This window comes from Mustela nivalis (genome assembly GCF_964662115.1).
Source record: "Mustela nivalis genome assembly, chromosome: 14".
NCBI classification, from domain to species: Eukaryota; Metazoa; Chordata; class Mammalia; order Carnivora; family Mustelidae; genus Mustela; species Mustela nivalis.
In genome coordinates this window covers 54,678,627-54,692,783 of record NC_139033.1, presented here as the reverse complement: position 1 = coordinate 54,692,783, position 14,157 = coordinate 54,678,627, and the positions used below count along the sequence as shown (strand labels likewise).

The 14,157-nt window shown below is 42.8% G+C and overlaps 1 protein-coding gene across 22 annotated transcripts in view; it reads left to right on the top strand.

Annotated features, from left to right (window-relative positions):
* The window catches only part of FHOD3 (formin homology 2 domain containing 3), a 456,221-nt gene that overhangs the window by 298,754 nt on the left and 143,310 nt on the right, over nucleotides 1-14,157 (top strand). The window lies entirely within an intron of this gene.

Below are 14,157 nucleotides of genomic sequence, written 5' to 3'. Positions count from 1 at the left end.
TAGCTCCTTTCCGCCTGATCGGAACTCCCATCTCTGAGACTGCTCACCCCGAGGCTTACAGGAATACAGCTTTGGATTCTTTGTAATCAATATATATTGGAAGATGGCATAATGCAGGTAAATTTCCCATTAGTGAACCAACTAGGAGAGAATTATGAAAAGTGGCCTGGATACCTACTCCAGGAATCTGTGTTTGTTTCAGGCTGCACCTGAGCCTACCCGACTCTCAAGCTACCTCCTCATCTCCCTCTTCCCCTTCACACCAACTTGTTCTAAGGTGTTCTCCACTCATTACCTTCTTTTATCAAATTGCATTTGCTTCATACGTTTAGCACCAAGGTCATGTCATTCACAAATATAGCATCTATATTTATTTAAAGAACAATAGAACAAATGCCTGTTGTGATGGTTAATTTTATGTGCCAACTTGACTGGGCCACAAGGTGCTCAGATAATTGGTCAGAATGATTCTAGGTGTGTCTGTGAGGGGGTTTCTGGATGAGGTGAAGACCTGAGTTGACTGAGTCAAGAAGATTGCCCTTGCCAGTGTGGACAGGTCTCATCCAGTCTGTTGAGTGGAACAAATTCTCTCTGCCTGATGGTAACGAGCTGGGACATGGGTTGCCTACTACCTTTGAACTCCCTCTGAGCCTAACCTTGTTGGTTCTCAGGTCTTTGGACAGCCGATCGTGGGTCTTGTTAGCCTCCACAATCACGAGAGCCAATTCTTTATAATAAATCTCCACATATATCCTATTTATTGAGTTTCTCTGGAGAATCCTGACTGGATTCTCCTGTATTTAAGAATCAGGACATTACCAGGAACTCAGAAGTGTCTTTTGTAACCCTCCCTGGTGTTATCCACTAGCCTCAGCACTATTCTTTTATTTATACTTTTACCCGAATGTGAGCACGCAAAGGCTCAGATTCTCAAATCAGTTGACAGATCAGAGATCTTGTTACCTAGCTGTGCTAATCTAGTTATGCTAATAATTTCAAGAATACAGACTTAAGAGATGCAGAGGGACCAAGGAGGGGTCTGTCTTAGCTCTTTTGGTCATGGCTCAGACGTGTGCTCTTAGACCCAGAATAGGAGAGGTCTCCAAGTGTGGGGTCACAGGTCCCCCCTGCCCGGTGAGTAACATTCTCTTACAAGACATCTCTACTTCATAGCTCAGAGAGTCGTGGCTGATGAGGCCATCGATCTATACTTACTTACCACAGGTAACCCGTAACCAGGTGACCCTTAGCCAGTCCTGTCCTGGTAAGGGCTTTCCAGAAATAAGAGCTCTCATTTTAACAAGTATTACTAGGCTGTTTATTAAGTAGGCTGGTTATCAGCATACTTAACAAAAGACTAGAAGTGGTCACTTGCTTTTTTTCTTTCTCCAGAGGCACTGGTCAGTAAAAGGAGTAAAGAGGTCACAGGCCAGCTGTTTTAACTCCTTCCTCCCAGTCTGGATCCCTAAACAACATATGTTTAATTATGTCTGTTCTCAAACTTTTTATAAAGGGAAATATATCATTTGTACCCTTTTATAGTTTTCTCATTTGATTGTTGTTTTTAAACCTACCCATGTTGCGGCACTTGAGTGGCTCAGTCATCTAAGTGTCTACAGACTCTTAATTCAGCTCAGGTTGGGATCTCAGGGTCGTGAGCCCAAGCACTGCGCTGGAGTCGCCTTAAAAAACAAACAAACAAACACAAAAACCAAAAATCTACCCATGTTATTGTGTGGTGTACTCACTTACTCATTTTACTGCTGGTGAATGTATGACAGTTTATTTACCCGCTGTTCTCATAATGGATGTCGGTTGGTTTGTGGTGTTGTTGCCCTGACAGTGTTGCTGTTGAGTCTTCTTGGACTTTCCTCTTTGTGTGTATATGCAATACTTTTTTGTGTGAGTATTAGTTTTATTCTTGCTTTATAAAAATTTTTTTTCCGATGTTCTGTTTCTTCCTTTTTTTGTTATGTTAGTCACCATACAGTACTTCATTAGTTTTTGATGTAGTGTTCCATGATTCATTGTTTGCATATAACACCCAGTGCTCCATGCAGTACATGTCCTCCTTAATACCCACCATTGGGCTCACCGATCTCCCCACCCGCTTCCCCTCTAAAACTCACAGTTTGTTTCTCAGAGTCCACACTCTCTCATGGTTGCTCTCCCCCTCGGATTTCCCCTCCTTCATTTTTCCCTTCCTTCCCCTAATGGCCTCCATGCTATTCCTTATCTTCCACAAGTAAATGAAACCATATGATAAGTGACTTTCTCTGCTTGACTTATTTCACTCAGCATAATCTCTTCCAGTCCCATCCATGTTGATGCAAAAGTTGGTTATTCATCCTTTCTGATGGCTGAGTAATATTCAACTGTGTATATGGACCACATCTCCTTTATCCATTCGTCTGTTGAAGGGCGTCTTGGCTCTTTTCCCGGTTTGGCTACTGTGGACATTGCTGCTATGAACACTGGGGTGCACATAGTCTTTCTTTTCGCTACATCTGTATCTTTGGGGTAAATACCCAAGTACTGCAATTGCCGGGTCATAGGGTAGCTCTGTTTTCAATCTGTAGTAAATAAATGTTCAACATTTGCAAACCAATCAATGTGGTAGAACAAATTAATAAGAGAAAAGAGAAGAATCACATGGTCCTCTCAATTGATACAGAAAAAGCATTTGACAAAATACAGCATCCTTTCCTGATTAAAACTCTTCAGAGTATAGGGGTAGAGGGAACATACCTCAATTTGATAAAATCCATCTATGAAAAACCCATAGCAAATACCATTCTCAATGGGGAAAAACTGAGAGCCTTTCCCTTAAGATCAGGAACACGACAAGGATGCCCACTCTCACTTTATAAAAATACTTAGAAATGTTTGTCCTCTCTGATGATTTGCTAGAATTCCCTTAGGGAACTGTGTGGGCCTGTGAAGAGGAGTGCGTCTGTATGTGCGTGTGTGTGTCTGCATGCATGGACTGGTGAGGGCAGGAGAATATCTTTGGCAACTCTGTATCTTTACTGGGATCAATTTTGCTAAATTATATTTTACTAGGAAATCATTCATTTCTTTTGGATTTTAAGTGGATAAACAATGAGACATATAATCTCCTATGAATGTTTTTAACTTTCTCTATGTCAGTGGATATATTCCCTTTGATATTTTGTAATTTTTGTTTGTAATTCTAGATAAAGTAGTAGTTTTGTCTATTTTGTTGTTTTTTAAATAATAATTTTGACATATATGATTTGCACTGCTTTTCTGTTTGCAACTCAATATTTTTTATTTCTTTTTAAAGATTTATTTATTTGTTTTGAGAGAGAGCAAGAATGCAGGGAGGAGAGGCAGAGAGAAAGCAAGAATCTTAAGCAGACTCCCCATTGAATGTGGCCCAGAGCCCAGCATGGGGCTCTATCTCACCACCCTGAGATAATGACCTGAGCCAAAGTCAAGAGTCAAACTCTCAACCTACTGAGCTTCCCAGGGGCCCTCAATGCTTGTTTTTAAAATTGAGGTACAGTTGACATACAGTATCCTATTAGGTATACATCATAATGATTCAGTCATTTTATACATTATGAAATGGTCCCAGGATAAGCCTACTTATCTTCCACTGTACAAATTTATTACAATATTATTGACCATATTCCCTATGCTGTACATTACATCTCCATGACTTATTTATTTTATAACTCCAAGTTTATACCCCTTAATCCCTTTCATATATTTCCCCCACCCTCTGAGCCCATCCTTACTCTGGTAACAGCTTGTTCCTTGTATCTATGAGCCTGTTTTGTTGTTTTGTTTTTTCACATTCCACATATAAGTGAAATAATATGGTATCTGTCTTTCTCTGTTGGACTTATTTCACTTAGCATTATACCTTCTCGGTCCACCCATGTTGTTGCAAATAGCAAGATTTCATTCTGTTTTATGGCTAAGTAATAGTCCATTGTGTGTATATACCACATCTTCTTTATCCATTCATCTGTCAGTGGACACTCAGGTTGCTTCCATATCTTGGCTATTATAAATAAAACTGCAATAAACATAGGAGGGCCTATATCTCTTTTGAATTGGTATTTTCATTTTCTTTGGAGAAATACCCGGAATTGGGATTTTTGGGTCAAGTGGTAGTTCTATTTGTAAATTTTTGAGGAATCTCTGTACTGTTCTCCAGAGTACACCAACTTACATTCCCACCAACAGTGCACATGGCCTCCCATTTCCCCACATCTTCACCAACACATGTTATTTCTTGTCTTTTTGATAACAGCTGATTCCGACCAGTGTAAGGTGATATCTCGCTGTGGTTTTGATATGTTTCCCTGATGATTCATGATGCCGAGCATTTTTCATGTCTGCTGGCCATCTGTATGTTTTCTTTGGAAAAATGTTTAAGTCCTCTGTTCATTTTTTAATTGGGTTGTTTGGGAGTTTTGGAGTGTCTTGGTATATTTTGGATATTAACCCCTTACGGGATGTATAATTTGCAAACATCTTCTCCCATTCAGTAGGCTGCCTTTTTTGTTTTTTGGCTGTACAAAGAGCTTTTTAGTTTGATGTAATCCCATTTGTTAATGTTTGCTTTTGTTCACCTTGCCTGAAGAGACTGGTCCGAAAAGATACTGTTGAGGATGATGTCCAAGAGCTGTTGATGTCCAAGAGATGTTCTTCTAGAAATTTTGTGGTTTGGGGTTTTATATTCAAGTCTTTTCTCCATTTTGAATTTATTTTTGTGCGTGATACAAGGAACTGGTCCAGTTTCATTTTTTTGCTTGTAGTCGTCCAGTTTCCCATCATAATTTATTGAAGAACCTGTCTTTTCCCCCATTGTATATTGCTGCCTCCTTTGTCAGAGGTTTGTTGATGGCTTTAAGTGTGAGATCTCATCACTTTTAATCAATATAGTATTTGGAGTCCCAGCCACAGCAGTTAGGCAAGTAAAAGAAATAAAAGGCTTCTAAACTGGAAAGGGAGAAGTAATAAAAGTGTCACTATTTATAGATGACATGATACTATATAAACACCTCAAGACTCCACCAAAAAGGAAAAAAAAATTAGAACTAATAAGTGAATTCAGTAAAGTTACAGCATACAAAATTAATACACAAAATGGGTTGTGTTTCTATATACTAATAATGAGGTAATGTTCTGATCTATGTATCTGTGTTTGTTCCAGTATCATACTGTTTTGATTACTATAGCCTTGTAGTAGAGTTTGAAATCAGGGAGTATGATAACTCCAGCTTTGTTTTTTCTTTCTCCAGATTGCTTTGACTATTTGGGGTCTTTGCGGTTCCGTACAAATTTTAGGATTATTTGTTCAACTTTGGTGAGAATGCCATTGGTATTTTGATGGAGACTGCATTGAATCTTCAGATGACTTTGGGTAGAAGGGACATTTTAACAGTATTCTTCCAATCCAGCAGCATGGTATATCTTTCCGTTTATTTGTGTTGTCTTTAATTCCTTCCATTGGTGTTTTATAGTTTTTAGAACATAGGTTTTTCACTGCGTTGGTTAAATTGAATTCTAGGTATTTTTTTGGATGTAATCATAAATGGGATTGTTATCTAATTTTTCTTTCTGATACCTCATTATTAGTATATAGAAACACAACCCATTTTGTGTATTAATTTTGTATGCTGTAACTTTACTGAATTCACTTATTAGTTCTAATTTTTTTTTCCTTTTTGGTGGAGTCTTGAGGTGTTTATATAGTATCATGTCATCTATAAATAGTGACACTTTTATTACTTCTCCCTTTCCAGTTTAGAAGCCTTTTATTTCTTTTACTTGCCTAACTGCTGTGGCTGGGACTCCAAATACTATATTGATTAAAAGTGATGAGATCTCACATCCTTGTCTATTCCTGATCTTAGAGGAAAAGCTGTCAGCTTTTCACCTTTGAGTGCGATGTTAGTTCTGCCTTTTTTCTCTATGGCCTTTGTTATATTGAGGTATTTCCTTCTATACCTACCTTTTTAAGAATTTTCACCATAAATGGATATTGAATTTTTGTCAGATTCTTTTTCTGTACCAGCTGAGATGATCATATGATTTTTATCCTTTGTTAAGATGATGTATGCGGTTGATTGATATGTGGATGTTAAACCATCTTTGCATCCCTGGCATAAATCCCCCTTGAGGATGGTGTATGATCCTCTTAATGTATTGTTGAATTTGGTTTGCTAATATTTCGTTGAGGATTTTTGCAGTGATGTTCACTGGGGATATTACCCTGTAATATGTGTGTGTGTGTGTGTGTGTGTATGTGTGTGTGTGTGTGTGTGTTCTTTATCTGGTTTTGGTATCAAGGTAATGCTGGCCCCAGAAAATGAGTTTGGAGGTGTTCCTTCCTCTTCAATTTTTGCCTTTTAATTTTCTTCTTCTCTTTCAGTTTGCTTGTAGTTATTTTTCTAGTTTTTTGGATTGATTATTTATTTCATTTCCTTACTTTTTGTTAACCATCCTCATGTTCCTAGACTGTAACGCACTTGGCGATGATGTGTTCTTTTTTAAAAATATGGTGCTGGATTCTGTTTGTTACTACCTTATTTAGGAGTTGTACACAAGTACTCTTAAGTGTAAGATTGGCTTCCCCTCATCCTCCCCCCACCTCTTCTCTTCCTCTCCATCTCTTTCTATGCCCTTTTTATCAGGCGGGACATCACTGTTCCGCTAGCCTTTGGAAAGAATGATGCTAGTGTTTCTTAGATGACTCTTGTGTGTTGCGTCTTGTGTATTTCTGGTGACTAAGCATACAAATGGCTCCAGGATAGCTCTCTGATCTTTCCTCCTCAGTGTCCTCCCTTGGGACCTTCTCTGACCTCCCTTGCAGCATTGGGGTTTCCTTATCAGACCTCCTCTCTCAGTCTGTGTGGCCTGTTTAGGTTCACCGAGTGAGCTCAGCAGCTTTGGAGGCTGGCGGCTGATATATGACCTTGAGCTTTTGCCAAGGCACTCCTGCTTCTCTGCCTGCTTCTCTTCTTGTGTTACATTCATTCATGGGGGCCTAGTATATATCATATACTGTGCTGGGGCTAAAAATACAGAGAAGTTCTGTCTCTGTCCAAGGAACTTTAAACTTGTAATCTAAGACAAGCAAGTAGCAGATTCCTCCAGCAGCTAAATGTAACAGTGTGGAGGGACACAGACGGGGCCTGAGGTGCTCTGTGCTGGACACGGCTGCTTAGAACCTGCGCACGACATGGGATCAGCCTTAACTGAATTTCATTCTTCTCCCACGAAGAAGAGAAAAATCCTGTATCATCTGTATCATCTGTATCATTTCTCCACTTCTATAAGCAATAGAGTCTCCCATGTTACATACCTAGAAGTATCTTAGACTCCTTTTTTCCTTCCTCTGCACCCTCCCCTCCCATTTAGAAATCTGATCGCTGACAACCTCACTTTCTTCTCCATTCCCCTAGCTCTGATCCTGTTGTTTCGTACCTGGATTATTATGATATCTTCTTCTTATTCATTTGCTCCTCAGCACCACTTCATTGAGCACCTACTATGTTCCAGGCCCTATTCCAGACCCCCAGGACATAGCAGTGAGCTAGATGGATAAGCTCATTGCCTTCAGGGAGTGCATCCTCTCACGGGGTGCGGACAGTGGCCAAGTGCATGAATATACTGAGAATTGGAAGCTCCAAACATGTTGATGGAGAGAGGCAGGATGAAGTAGGGGTGAGAAAGTGAGGCAGGGGCAGGGAAGACGGCTTCTGAGAAAAGGGCCTGAAGAAAGATAGTGATGGAGGGCAAAGCAGGGGAGGAGCTCTGGCTTGGCAGGTACGAAGGGTAAAAAAGAGGTTGGTGTGACCAGAGGGGTCAGGGGCTGGGAAAGCAGCATGACCTGAGCCTGCAAGGCTGGCGTCCTGCAGGGGCTGCATCCCAGGGAGGCCTCTCTGTTTTCTCCACTGGCCCAATTCCCAGCAACAGAGAAAGGATCCTCCTGACAGTCAGATCTGACTATGCCATTCCTCTGTTTAAGAGAACAAACTCTCAAGTAAGCAGATGAGTGAATGAATACATGAGAAGACTTTTCTGTGGCCAGCAGGATGGAGCCCAGATACCTTGAGTTGTTATAGGGACCTACATTATCCGTAGCCTTTATAATCCTGTGGCCTTGTCTCTGGCCACTCCTATGATGTCTCTGAAGTCCCCTCCTGTCTCTGGAACACAGAAGGCAGGTCTTTGCCGGGGAGAGCAGGGGGCTTTCCTTCATTCTCTCTTCTTTGCCTTGAGTTCTTCCTTCCTGTTCTCACAGTTGGCAAATTCCTACTCCTGTAGGGGTCACCATAGCTGTCCGCTTATCCACAAGACCTTCATGGCAAGATAAAAAAAAGTTCCGGCTGCCTGTCCCCTCCTCTTTGCTCACAACTTAAGAGAGCTCACTATGACCCTACCTCGGACTGAGCAGTCCTCAGGACAGACTTGTCTGTCAGTCTTCCTTTGAGCTGCTACTCTGAGCCATGTCCCATTTCTCTCTTTGGCCCCAGGACCCAGCAGTGTGCCTATCAACAGTAGACATTCAGTAAGTACTCAAATGAAGGTCCCTTTTAAATATCACGTGTTTTATGGACTGTATTTGCCACATGCCCAGTTGAAGAATGGGTATGATTTAATCAGAATGTAGCTATCTTAAAGGAAAGATGCCTTGAGTGATACCTCAAGGGGACAGCTCAATGCTTGAGATACTGGGCAGAATCAGGGTTTTTATTTCTTTCTGAAAGTGAATGTTTTGAAAAATATTTACTGCCACAGGACAACTAAGTTCAGTATCTGCAGGGACAGCAAGGAGATCTATATGCAGAGCCAGCCTTTTCCTCACAAAAAACTCTGAATGTTTTCATGTAATTGTAGAGAACGTGGTTGGGCTTCTAGAATTCTTCCTAATAGTGAAGAATGTCTGGTGACCACATGTCCTGGACTTTCTGGGGACAGGCCCAATTCCATGTAATTTAAATCCATTTCAGAGAGGTGTTTAATTCCTGTTTAATTAAATTCATTTTAATTGTTACAGCTCTATGTAAGTTTTCAAATACAGAAATTCAGGATTCAAAATACAAAATCTTTTGTCAGATTCTATGTTCTAAGTTTTGATTCTAAAAATGTGGTCCTGGTAATGGAAAAGCGTATAAAGGCTGGAGACTTTGGGGGTGGGAGTGTGATAATGTGATTTATTTTAAGAAATATGTATTTGGTCATTATCCTCATTTCTGGCTCACAGCTCCCCAATCCCTTGTAATTTCCCAAGTGTAAAGAGTGATAAAGGCATACTTTGTTATGTTAGTGAGGTGGCTTTTGGAAAGCACTTAACAGTGGGGACTGGTTGCCAAAGGAGGACCAGCGATGTGATGAAGTGGTTGGAATTTTCAGTCCCAAACCTTGACCCCCTGGGGCTGGAGGGGTGGAGGTTGGATCAGCCAATGGCCCATGACTTGTCAATCATGGCTACATCATGAAGCCTCCATAAAAACCAAGAGGACAGCTCTTGGGTCTACTATGGAGAACTTTCAATCTTGGGGAAGCAGAATGCTCCCACATTCCACCAAGTTCCATGAGGACAGAAGCTCCTTTGTTTGGGAACTTGCCCTATATATCTCTGAATCTGGCTGTTGATTCATATTTTTTATCCTACCATTTAATAACCTGGTCAATGTAAGTATTTCCCTGAGTTCTGTGAGCCACGCCAGCAAATTCATTGAACCTAAGGAGGAGGTTGTTGGACCCTCCAATGTGGTTGGTCAGAAGCGTAAGAAAGGGCCTGGAGCTTGCAACTGGCTTCTGACTTGGGGTGGGAGGCAGTGGGGCAGTCCTGTAGAACTGAACTCTTAACCTAGAATATTTGATGCTGGCTCTGGGGAGATAGTGTCAGAACTGAGTTGAATTGAGTTTAACTCTTAGACACTCTGCAGATGTCCAAGAATTGCTTGACCCCCTGTGTTGGAATTGGATCCAGAGACCCTGAAAGAGAGGGGTTGCTATGAATGTTAGGGATCATTAACTAATAAGTCCAATCTCATATCATACGTGATTTTTAAAATGTATGTCCATTCCCATTGCCGCATAGCCAGCAAGCCAAAAACAGTGACCTAATACAGCAATTTTGCTCATGATTCTGTGATTCAGACATTTGGGCCTGGTTAAGCCTAGAGTCTCATGCTGCTGCAATTATCTGGTGGCTTGACTGGGGCTGCGTGTTCTAAGATGGCCTCATTCACTTGGTTTGGCTTTGGGTGCTGACTCTTGGCTGGGCTATGTATCTTTAGTGGGCTAGCCCACACCTCTTCACATGGTAGCAGCATTTTAGATGGGCCAGTCCCAATGTGCAAACACATTTCAAGCCTTGTTTGCCTCATGTTTGCTGATGTCCCATTGACCAAAGCAAGTCCCATGGAAAATGGACTCAGTGTAGAGGGGTGGGTGCACAAGAACGAGGAAACAGAGGCATGGCTCTCTGGGAACCCAGTGCTGTGACCATCACCTACAAGCTGCCATTGGCATAGTTGCTTCTTGATTAAGAAGCAACTATGATTGATTGATTATCTTGATTAAGAAACAACTTCTTGATTAAGAAGCAATCCTCTTAAGGATTAAGAGGAAAGTATGAGATAGCAGTATGGAGAAAGTGTATCTATTATGCAATGGTGGCTGCCTGTCCCAATGGTAGTAGTAATATAATGATATAAACTCAAAGAAATGTGGTAGCTTTTGACTTCCATCAAAAAGGTTCACATTGGGGGCGCCTGGGTGGCTCAGTGGGTTAAGCGTCTGCTCAGGGTCCTGGGATCAAGCCCCGCATGGGGCTCTCTGCTCAGCAGGGAGCCTGCTCCCCCCGCCCCCGCCTGCCTCTCTGTCTACTTGTGATCTCTCTCTCTCTCTCTCTGTCAAATAAATAAATAAAAAATATATTTTTTTAAAAAGGTTCACATTGTTGGATAGTTGATGGTATTAAAAAATTAGTTTAAGTGGAACAGTGTTATAATGGTTATGGTTTTTAAAAATCCTTATCTTTTAGGGATATATACTAAAATAGTTACAGATGAAATGCTATAATCCGGGATTTACTTTAAAGTCTGGGCTTGGGGGCAGGGAGTGACGTATGAAATAACACAAACCTGGATGGGGTTGGTACTTGTTGGACTCTCAGGGGTGATGAACCCATCGCAGTCTTCACAGGCTCTCTCATACTTTGCGTATGTTCGAAAATTTCCATAATAAAAACTTGAAAAGAGCATCTCGATCATTCTCCGGCCTCACCGGTGGATGGAAGCTGTCACAGCGGCCTACACTGCTTCTAATCGCTTTCCTAGTAAGGTGGGGGTAGAGTATGTGAGCACTCAGTGCCGGATTGAGAAACCGTTTGCTCTGGGTGTTAGCGTATAGACAGTGTTCTACATTTAATTAAAAGAATTAGAAGGTGTTTGCTGAGGGGCCGGGGAAGTGAAATGCTTCCTCATTAGGGAGAGACGAGAGAGTCCCTGGGACATGGTTGCGCTCATCTTGGGTTTGGTGGAGGATGCTTGTTGCACATGTAGTTAATTAGGTCTGACACCAGAGATTTGGAGGAAGAGGCGTGGCAAGCACTGTTCTCTCCAGGTCTTGGCCAGCTCTGCACGTTCTTGACTAATTTGTCGTGCTCCCTAGAATCTAAATAAATGGGCACTCCCACCATATCCTTGCATGGGAAAGGAAAGCCTCTCTTCCTGTCTCTGGTGGATATTGGTGACTCTACGTTTCTTCTTGTAAAAACAAAATCATGAGTGAGCACCAGGCCTGAATTTTAGGTCATACAGTTGCTCGCAGTGAGGCCTAAAGAGGACATTGAACTGACTGGGATTCTGAGCTCCATGTCTACCCTTCTGTGTGCCCCTTTCTTTCTTTTTAAGAGATAGATGTTTTGCTGAGGTTCTGAACTTTAGAAGCCCCCATTAAAATTTGTTTTATGGGGTTTCTTTGATAATTTTTCCAGATTTTTCTTTTCATTTAAACTTCTTGACTGTCTCCATCTTCTCTGACAAAAGGCAGTTAAAGTGGGTTTTGGTCTGTGCTGTGTGCACAAAGCTTCTCTCTGAAAGGAGCTGTGAGAGGCATGCTATTTGATCCTTGGATCTCTGAGGTTAGACAAGGAATTAGAAATATCTGAACTCTACTTTATCTCCTAATCTTATCATTCCAAATGTGTGCTTAATAAGAAGCAGAATCAATACTTTGGGTCAGAATAAGTTCAAATGGTCTAGAATTTTATATCTCAAAAATGAGGAAAAACAATTGGTTAGAAATACTTTAAAATGCCATCCTTCGTTAGATATACAATCATTCTCCAACTTCTTCAGAGAATGCCATTTAAAGTGCTAATGCGGAGATGATAAATGTGATTAACCAAATGCACCATTCCTTTCTTAGGTCCTGCAGTGATGTTGGAGGGGCGACCCCTAGGAAACGGACTTTCCAATGATCTTTTGCTTTAGTTTTTTCCGATGACATTTTATAACCATATCTTTTCTGAACTGTTATCAATTGTTACCTCAAACCTCCCAAAATTATGTCTGACTAGTAAATTCTGGGAGAATAAATAGTCAAAATATTATTAAATTGTCCTCCTATACCTGAAAGAGTGTTATAAAATGTATCCAGAGCAAAGATGGCATTTTCACTCAATAGATCTTACCCAAAAGCTAGAGCCAGAGGAAACTGGAGATGGGAGGAAGAAAGGGGGTGGTGCCCCCCTGTGAAATAGGCCACCTGTCCCAGATGTTCATCCTTGGGAACCGGGATGAAGGTGGTCAACCTGGCCTTGACACAGTCAAGCTCACTTTGCTGGATGAGTACGGGGGCCCAAACCTGGGACATGGGGAACCACTGATTTTGTACTAACTGTGGTTTTCTACAGACAGGTGATATGAAAACCATATTGCATGGTCAGCCAGTCTGGGTCTCTGTTCTCTACCCTGTCAGGACTGAGCTGTGAAATGTGACCAATAGCTCCTGCAGGGCCGGAGAACCGGCCTCTCTGGGGGTGCAGGACCATGGTACTCCTCGGTTGTGGAGTCAGAGACACTGCACTGCTGGACTTGGCTGGGACGGGTTCAGCCATGCCACTTCTGTGCAGTGAGGGGATTTGTGTCCATCCTGGGTCCCTGCATCTGACGGTCTTGCTTGGTTAAGGATGGACCTATTTATTGAGTACCAGCCACTCATCTCTATAGAAGCTGTTCTTAAGGCAGTCCCACAAATGCAGCATGCAGGCGAGGTCTAGGCAGCCACAGCTTGTGCCCTGCCGGCTCTCCAGTTTTAGTGAGGGCGGGCACAGAGCCCACTTACGGGAGCTGGCGATGCAGGCGAGCATTGCCCCTGGCTGGGAAGAGTGGGCACGGGTAAAGAGGGAGCCACGGCAGAGCCCAGGCCGATGGCAGCAGCCCCCAAACCGAGGCTGCTGTAGAGCAGGACCCGGGACGGAGCGAGATTAAGAGATGGCGGAGCTGCGCCTGCGCAGAGGGTGCCAACTAAGAGCAGGACTAAAATACCCTTCGGGGGAGGGCAGAGGTCCGGGGGTGTGGTGCCAGCTGGCTCGGGTTCCCGCGGGAAGTTCGAAGTGGCCAAGTGTAAGGCAGTTATTCTCCTGGCCAAATATGCGTTACTTTTAAGAGGAGATTTAAAACAAAACAACGGCTTGAGAGGTGAGGTCTATCTCTGGTACGTATTTTTGTGATGAGCATATGTTGGCTCTCTTGTGTCACGTCAGGCTCCAACTGCACTCTGGGGACCAGGCCAGGGGGAGGGTAGCCCCCTCGCTGCAGTGCCGGGGCAGGCGCTGACCTCAGGCAGTCCGTGCTGCTGCAGGGTCCTCTGCGACAGATCCCCGGCTGAGGCCAGCTCCGCTCACCTGCCTCGGGTGGCTTTCGCCTCCAGCCAGAATCCTGGCTGTGCTGGGTCGGGAAGCGAGCTCAGGAATGATCAGGCACTGGAGAGCCCCCTGCGGCTGGGCTTCAGGACCCTTCCTTCTGGACCAGAGCAGAGGAAGGGGAGCCCGGAGAGCTGCAGCCTGGGAGAGGACAGTGCTGGGCTCCAGGGGAAAGAGCCTGTCTAGTTACAGAGTCCTTTTCAGACCTACTCAGGATAGCTGTGGGCCTT